Source organism: Stegodyphus dumicola, chromosome 11 (genome assembly GCF_044657685.1).
Source record: "Stegodyphus dumicola isolate Sdum_Otavi_A_Nest chromosome 11, ASM4465768v1".
NCBI lineage: Eukaryota > Metazoa > Arthropoda > Arachnida > Araneae > Eresidae > Stegodyphus > Stegodyphus dumicola.
The window spans coordinates 94,884,557-94,893,664 of record NC_140778.1 but is presented as its reverse complement, the minus strand read 5'-3'; the positions used below and the strand labels follow the sequence as shown (position 1 = coordinate 94,893,664).

Below are 9,108 nucleotides of genomic sequence, written 5' to 3'. Positions count from 1 at the left end.
AAATGAAATAGTCCGGATGAAAGGAGCTAACGCGGGTGGCGCGTAATGGCAAACCGCACATTGAGTTGAACAGTGTTAAACGAATGTCGCATACTACGCATGCCCAGAAACAAATTTGGCGTAATTATTATGTTGGCGCGATTTGAAAAGAGGATAAATACGGTATGTGGTAGATGTACCGCCATCTAATTGTAAACAAATCCGCCGTTTAAGTCTTCGTAGAGTATATGTGCAATGTAAAGTAATTACTGTGTAAAATTAGATTTTTTTCCTGTACTGCTCCAACAACTGGAAAGTTGAACGATACGATCAAGTTTAAATTCGATTGAAGAGTGCACAGAATGGGTAAAGGAAGTAGCGTAAATGCAGATGCTCCAGTGGATAGCGCGAGCTTCAAACCAAATGCTATTGCGAGATTGCTTTCAGGTATGTATATATTTTCCCATTTCAGTAAATTTGATATGTTATATGTGCAATATGTGATATATTGTATTTTAACACATATACAGTTCATTAACATTTTTTAACATTTCCTAAATTTCTGTATAATGTAGCATTAAGAAAGATGTTTTAAGAAATTTGTTTGCTTACTGTTTTAATTTTTTCGAAAAGAAACATCATTTTCGAGAAACTTCAAGAAGAAAGTTATTAGCGTAATTTTATTACAGCTAAAACTGATGCAAGGTACTTGAGTCTTTTATCTCAAAATGTACTGAAATGTTTTGGTTGAAGTTAATATAAAATAATGTAATGAATTGTGGTATAATTGTAAAGAATTGGTAAAAATAAAATATAATTAGCTCAAATTTACTTAACTCCTTATATTATCAAATATCTATTGAATGGAAAAACCTGTTGAAATATTAAATGTAACAAGTTCTATTTTTAAAAGGCAGATGATTGTACAGCATGTAGGAATTGATGATGATTTTTAATAATCCTATAGTAATAGTAAAGTCAACAATAAAGTATATTTTGATGTATGTAATTTTCATCAATGATTACATAAAATTGCACTTTGATATAAAGTATGCTTGGATTGTTTTCCTGTATGCTATATATTATTGCAAATTAGTTCTTCATAAAATTGTATATTTCTGCTGTGAAAAAGTATGTATGCAATAATGCAAGTTGTAGGAAAACATGTACGTGTACTGCACATGTACCAGGACGACAAGATAACAATTATGACTGTCAATCATCATTTGCTGACTGTATCTGTCAAGCTGACTACACAGACTATAGTAGCCAAAGATAAGTTGTAGAAAGTGTGTTTCAGAGTTGAATATATGAATTAAAGTTAGTAGGATAATTATTCTTAACTGAATAATAAAATTTAAATAAAACCCCTTATTTCATTTTTTATAAATTCTCTTATTATTATGATGTGATTTCACAACCATTGACCCTCTCCTATTGTTAAATAATTCATTCAGCACTGAACAACATATTATTTTATTGGTATAAAAAATAATATATTTTGTGTGTATGACCAAGTTATGATCTACGATTTTTCAATACTTGAATCATCCTTTTAAAGATTTTTATAAAATGATTTTTTTAATTTCAGGCATTGGCACAGTGAATGGCAGCTGAAAAATTTTGACCCTTGTTTCTGGAAGTGAAATGTTAGATGTAAGTAATGATGTCTGAGACCCTTATCACACGGTATTTGTTTCACATGAACAACTTGTTTCGGACAATTTTTCTGCCTGGTTTACTATTGAAAGAAATACATGCAACGTTTTCCTTCCTTTCTAAAAAAATTGCAAATTGTTCGTTTTCAATCAATCAACTATCAGCTTGTTTGTAATGGGGAACCAGTTTCCCATGTTAACCCCAAAGTGATCTATGATAATTGACTGTTGTGACAAAGCAGAAAAATTGTGCCAAACAGTTATTCTTCCGAAACAAACTGATGTGTGATAGCATCCTTACTGTTAATAATACTGTGAAGCACTTAATTGTATGTTTTGCTAATGAATATGTACTAGGCAATTGTGGTTATTATGAAAGAGGTGAAATTTCAAATACAATTGTTTCAGTTACAATTATAACAGATATTATTTAATTTTGTAATAATGATAATTAAAAATATGAATTAAGAAAATGCAAAAATTAGTGTATAAGCATACTAAATAGTTCAGAGTAAGACTTGTACTTAATTTATAGTACGCACTCATTCACACATATGATGAATCGTACACTGATATAAATTTGATATGATTTTATACTGTTTACATGTCTTCTATATTCAGATTTGAATGATCATCTGCCAACAAATTCAGTTAATCAGGCATTGTTGACCTTATTAGTTTCTTGCAGATGTGTGAACTTTGGCAATATTTTTAGATTTAGTGTAGTTTTTGTTTGCTTTTCAGGTTTTCACATAATATCAACTAGAAACATTACCTGTTCATTTTAAAGGTCAAAGAGATAAAAAAAAAAAAAAAAATTAATTAGTTAATATCAAACCTAAAATGTTCTTTTATTACACAACTATTATTTAAGCCATCCAAATCGGCGCAATATTTTTATAATACTTTCATTTAATTTTCCAGTATATGTTATTGAAGCCATTCAAATCCCACTTGGGCATTTTCAAGCATATTAGTTGTTGAATATTATGTCTGACTGTAAACACACAGGCAAAGTATGTATAATTATTATGTAATTTAACCTATCTTTCCTTCAAATATTTCTTTAAAATTACACGAGACAGGCATACATTTGAGCTTTGATTAACAGACTTAGTGTAGTCGCCATGACGCGTATTTCCAAACCCTACCCCACTTTTCGAATTTTTGACGTCATGGACAAATCGACTAGTTTCACCTGGATGGTAATTCTTGAGCATGCGCTGAAGGGCGAGAAGTAACATAAACACAACTTTGGCTTGCACTTGTAAACAGTATTAAATATATTGTCTGAAAGTGTATTCGTTTATGTAATTGCATAATTTTACTGTTTCTGTAATAAGAAAACTTCATTCAGATAAAATTTATTTTAATATTATTATTATTATTATTATCTGGTTATAGGATTATACGAAATGCTGAATACTCTAGGTACTATCGTAATCTTCGCATAACCTTTCACATTGGATTTTGCCTTATCATTTTAAAATATATCGTATTATAAAGATTAAATCAAAGCAAATTACTTTGTTAGAGATGTGAATGTTCTAACTGAATTTTCTTTTTATCACTTATTATTTATTTCCTCTTTGAAAACACATTCATATTTGACAAATAATATCTCCGCTGAAAATTTTTGATTGCTTAAAAACTATATTTGTCAATAATGTAATAAAAACTCACTAATCTAATGCTTCATAGATCAATATGACAATGAATTCAAAATGTTTTAAAAACAGGTCTTTAATCTTTATTTTGATCTTTATTTTGTAGTAGATGCAACTAATGTCACAGAAAAAATATTTCAATAAAAAAAGTTCTCCATGTTAATTCAATAGCAAAATTATTTCTATTTCAGTGAGATATTCAATGCTTACATAACAGAAAAATGTAACATAAGCATTTTAGAAGTTTTAAATAGAAGCTAAAGGTTTACTGTGCAATTTTATGTAAGAAACGTAATAATTTACTTTCATTCCTTTTAAACTGGCATATTAGTTTCCAATCAACTAAAATTTTTGGCAAGTTAGAGACTTAACACACAGTATTCCGTCACTTAAAATATCAATTAATTGTTCTTTTTCATTTAGAGATACATTGGAATTGAAAATACCAAAGGCAAAATGAGTCACAGATCCAACCTAATTCCTTATTTGGAAATTTTTCAAAACAATTTCTGTCAATTTTATCATATGTCGTTTTAAACAAGAAATCTCTATAATTTTCTTTAGTAAATTGGGGAAAAGCATATTTCTGGTTTTTTTTTTTTTTTTTTTTTTTTTTTTTTTTTTTTGTTGTTGTTGTTGTTGTTGTTCAATTCTCCTTGCCAAAGATTGGCTTAGTTTTAAAAGCTTACATTAGTACAAACTGTGACACAGTGTGTCTAGGTAAGATTGTTTCAAAATGTCTGATAATAATTTCAAATATTTTCTCTCCAGTTGCTTTTCCTTCCCAAATATTACAACATAAAAAATATTCTACTGCGTCGTTTTCAAAAACATATCTCACATAAACGATAAATTTAAACATTTTAGTACTGTCAGTAGTTTCATCAAGTTTTATAGTAAAGACTGGATTTTGTATTCTATAGTGTCTGATATGATAAAAATTTGGTGAAAAACAGTATCTTTTTTTAATGCTATTGTTTTTAAATCGTTACTATATTTTTCTGCATGCATAAATGATGTCACTTTAATTGCTGAAGGAAGAATGAGCGATTCTCCAATTGTATGAGGTTTTAAATTTTTTGCAATTAAATATGAAACTTTTAAGGATGCCTGTAAATCCTTCTCAGGAACTGTTGTATATTTTTTCAAAAACACATTTTAATTTTAAATGCTCTCAGCTCAATCTTTAAAAAAATTCTTCAGATTTATTTACTTAATCTTTATGTTTAGTTTCTGAGGTACTTTTCAGTTTCACTGGCGCAAATCTCGCCAAGCAGACTTTGTTGACGACAACATACAATATACAAATAACAAATGTTAACAGACGTTAGTTCTAAGAATTTTTTATTTTGAAGACATAAACATTTTTATATCTTTTAAAATTTTGTAAAAAGCCAATAAATAAAAATAATAAATTTGTAAAAAGACATTAAGAATTTACTATGTTTTCATGGTTCAACATCCTGATTCGCCGGTTCATATCACGTGACACGACGTGATCTTATCTCACGTAAACTACGCTACAAAAGTCAAATTCTCTCAGTAATTATCTACATTAATTTCAAGTTAAATCTTAATTTGGAATACAAGTTTAAATGCAAGAATTATTTCAATTCGTACAAATAGCTTACTCAGAAATTATGTAAAACCGCAGGGCATTACTTCGCTACTGCATTCTCATTAGAATTGATGAATTTAACACTTGATTTTGCCTTCGGGTGGGTGGTGTGATTGCAGTCTAATTGTCTTAATTACCGCGAATGGTCTTGGGGCATAAATTTTAATTATCTTGTAAAAATTCTATTTAGTTGTATGCCAGTATTGAAAGAAACAATCTGATAAGAAATGGCTGCGACTTGTTTCGAAAATGAGGTTGTTTTCGAAAAAACAATTACAATACTCTTGTATAATACTTACAAGGAATGAGTTAGGTTATTTAACTAAAGTTCAGTCAATTTTATTTCTTATTTACATGAATGATGTATCGCACAATGCTGTGTAGGCTAGTGACCTAGCGATGATGACTCAAAATGCATCTTTGTATTCAGGCATACACTCTTTATAAGAATATAACCATGCACTGGAGTCCTAGCTTCAGCAGGTACATTTTGTTATGCTATGCAATCTCTGTGGGTCCTAAATTCTAAAACCTTTTCCACTCCTAAATTCCAAAAATTTTGCTACTTGATATTTCTGTAAATTCCAAAATTTGCACACCTGCCATAACTGCACTGGCTGTGGCCTCAGTTATCCAATGTTCCAACAAAATCAAATATTGTAACGTTATTTTAGACCAGACTTTCTTAAACTGTAGATCGCAACCCCCATCTACAGCAGAGGATCGTAAAAAATTTTAGTAGTTTTGGTATTTCTTAAACTTAATATAATAATTTTACAATTACCCAATATTTTTACACAATGTATCTGAAAATAGATAAAGATAAGACAATACAGACAAAGAGAAAAACAAAAATGTTTCAACGCATTCTGTTTATAATATAAATGTTCACTTTACTTGCTTTGCAAGTGACGGTGTCGTTTCGTCTGTTAATTAATTAAAATTTTCACATTGGTCTATGTCTTAAAATGAGAAATTAAAGATATGACCTAAAACTGCAATACTATCTTACAATACAAGTGAAAAAATTGACAGTTTCACTTGCTCGTGTGTCAGATTTTCGCAATGCTTATGGAGTCCCACAAAATTTTCATAAATATTTTGGGGTCGTGAAAAAAATCTATAATAAAAAAGGGTCACAACTGAAAAAGTTTAAGAAACCCTGTTTTAGAACAATCAGTTCCTGACACCAACCCATTTTTTTGCCTGTTTTGTTTAAGCCAAATTATGTGTCTGTCGGAATTTTTCTATATTTTTACTGTTTTACTGTTTCAGCAGAATGGAAAAACACGCTAAAATGTTTCAAATGACTATTAGGGAAAGAGAATCAAATATCCCACATTATTATTATCTCTATTTATCTCCTGTTTTGATTCTGAGTTATGTTTTTTGATAGAATTTTTCCATATTACATATTTCAGTTCAACAAAAAATCAACTTTTAAAATATTGAGGAAAAGCATGTACTAAAATGTTTCAAAATGAAAATTTGGGATAAATAAATATATAAATTAGTTTTTTCTAGGAGTGTAGGAGTTCTTATACATAGTATATAAAGAAATTTATCTATAGAAACAACTTTTCACAAAGGCTAAAAAATTGAAGTTCAAATGATCTTCATAAAATCCTGTAAATGTGGAACAAGGATAATTTAAAATTTAAAAATTAACACGTTGACTGCCGCGTGCATTTTACGTGATTTGCGCATGACGCCAACTTGAAATTTTTATTGCGCGATATATATTATGTCGAAATACAGAACATAATGCTATATAATCGTGCTTCATGCTGGGGGTCACCAGCAACCTCCAAAGATTGTAGACCATTTTTGTGATTTATAATTTAAATTCCTATGATTTATTCTTCTTCAAACCATTATAGTAACAATGGTACTATTTAAAAATTTATCAGTATCAATATTTATTCTAATTATGTATTTTACTATTGGTTACGTTGCCAGTGGCACCCACGGCGCTGTAGCCAAGTCGAGTGCAGGTCACCGGTGGCCCCCACGGCAGTCAAAATGTTAAAATAAACCATCACAAGAAAAACCAAAAAAGTAGTATAAAAGAACAAGAAAGGTGAGGAATCCAACCAACTTTAACATAATGTCGTCAAGAGGAGGTATGTCGAATTTAATTACATTTCCCCTTCTAAAACAAAATCCTTGCTTCTCTGTATCCAGAATCAGCTGATGAAACATTTCAATATATTTTTTATTTTAATAGTTCACCAAAAAATTGTAGTCCTCCTCAAAGCGAAGGAAAATCATTGAAAATATCTTCCGATTTAAAAATATTTTTCTAATCTAAAAAAAAAAGAAAGAAAACATGCCCTTAAAAATGTAGAAAAATTAAAATCCTGCAGTGGAAAATTTTTGAAAGTTCAAAATAATTTTAACACAAAACTTTACTAGAACCTCTTATTAAACAGCAGTAGCAAAGGAAAATGGGGGGGGGAAGTAAAATCATTAAAAATATCTTCCAATTTAAAAAGATTTTACTAGTCTAAACAGGATTTTACCAAGTTAATTTGAATTTCAATTTTTATTCTTTCTGAAAAATTGGTTCTAAATTTCTTTCTTTATATATTTATTGATCAATTTTAACAGCATGATGCACAAAAATTTTTGGAAGGATTACAAATTTTCCTTTTAAAAAATTATTTGTATATACATAGTCCAAACACATCTGTATACAGTGGAATACGTTTAACGCGAAATATCGGTTAACATGAAATAATGCATCGGTCCCGACAAACTACAGTCAAAAGTCGTTAATCCGGACTCGACGGGACTTCGGCGATTTCGGATTATAAATCAACAGTTTAAATCTCGTAAGATGGCATGCAGAAATTCTAAAATTAAAAATATGAAACCGTAATTTATGAAATAAAGAACAATTATGATCTAAAGGGTATCAAAATTTACAAAAAAAAGGAGCTTAATATTTATTTGTTTACTTCATTAAACATTTCTTTCAATGCAAGTTGTTTAAGTTGCTTCGTTTTATGTGATAATACTTTCTCTTTAATTCTATAAACAGACATAATTTCTTGTTCAGTTACAAAGTTCCAAGTCCTATAATTGCTGTGCCGAGAATACCGACTAATTTGTCAATCGAAATTTTTTCGTTTTCACTAACCTCTCTGTCAGCTTCTTCATGTCTTTATCCATTTTTTGCAGCAATTCCACTTTTTGTTTGATGGACATCGAAACATACTTTCGTTTTGTACGATCCTGTGGGAGCTCCAGAATCGGAAATTCTATTTGACATCATCGAAAGTTCAAGTTTACTTTTATAAAATTGCTCTTACAGTCTGCAAAAAATAATAAGCCGGATCCAATTCGAGGATTAAGGTGCAACGCAATCATCACCATTAACTGAAGTAGATAATTAGATAGTGTTAGCTTATACCGTCCGTTATATGTAAAACGCGCACGCGAAAACGTATTCTGCGCTTGCGCAGTCGTAAAAGGTCTTACGCGCATGGGTAAACGTCTATGCGCATGTGTCAACGCGGCGCATGCGCAGAAAGTTTTTAGCTTTGAGGTTCGGATTATAGATCATTCCAGATTATGGGTGTCCGAATTAACGACTTTTGACTGTACTATGTAATTTCATGCATTTTGTTTCTCTTAACACGAAAAGATATCCTTTCTGGAAATGAACAAAATACAGAAAACACTGGCATCGCTGGCGAGATTTAAGCGGGGTGTGAAATGAAAGAGAGGTGGTTTCACATGTTTCGTAGAAAAGAGGCTAATTTGACTTTGAAATACCCTCGAAATAGCCTGTGACACGAGCCAGTTTTGTTTATCTACGGACTTTCGCCTTCCACGTCTACAAACGCCACACAAACATCTCGTCTCTCATCAGTCAGCTTTGGAATTCAGTGATGAGTACATGGCAGTGTGAGTAAAAATTAGTGAGTTTGGCTCATATGTTGCACTGCATAGAATTCAGCGACTCCAAAAATGAATGAAAATTATTTTCATTACACACAATTCTCAAAAGTATCAGATTCTTCGGCGCCGAAAGAAATGGAGAAGTAGGATATTGAAACTGAGCTGACACTTAATGAAATGTTTGAGAAAGTTTATTAATGAACTGTCCTACTGTACTATCGGAAGAACAGAAGCATGTAAATAACTACTAGTGTATATCTGCCCTTGTTTAGCCATGTAC

General features: G+C 30.5%; 1 long non-coding RNA gene across 1 annotated transcript in view; it reads left to right on the top strand.

Moving 5' to 3' along the window:
* The first annotated feature begins 1,512 nt into the window (after positions 1-1,512).
* Positions 1,513-9,108, top strand: part of LOC146994206 (uncharacterized) — a 12,292-nt gene continuing 4,696 nt past the window's right edge. The window contains exon 1 of the long non-coding RNA XR_015043848.1: positions 1,513-1,635. This is a non-coding gene — a long non-coding RNA (uncharacterized LOC146994206). The remainder of the gene's footprint in view (positions 1,636-9,108) is intronic.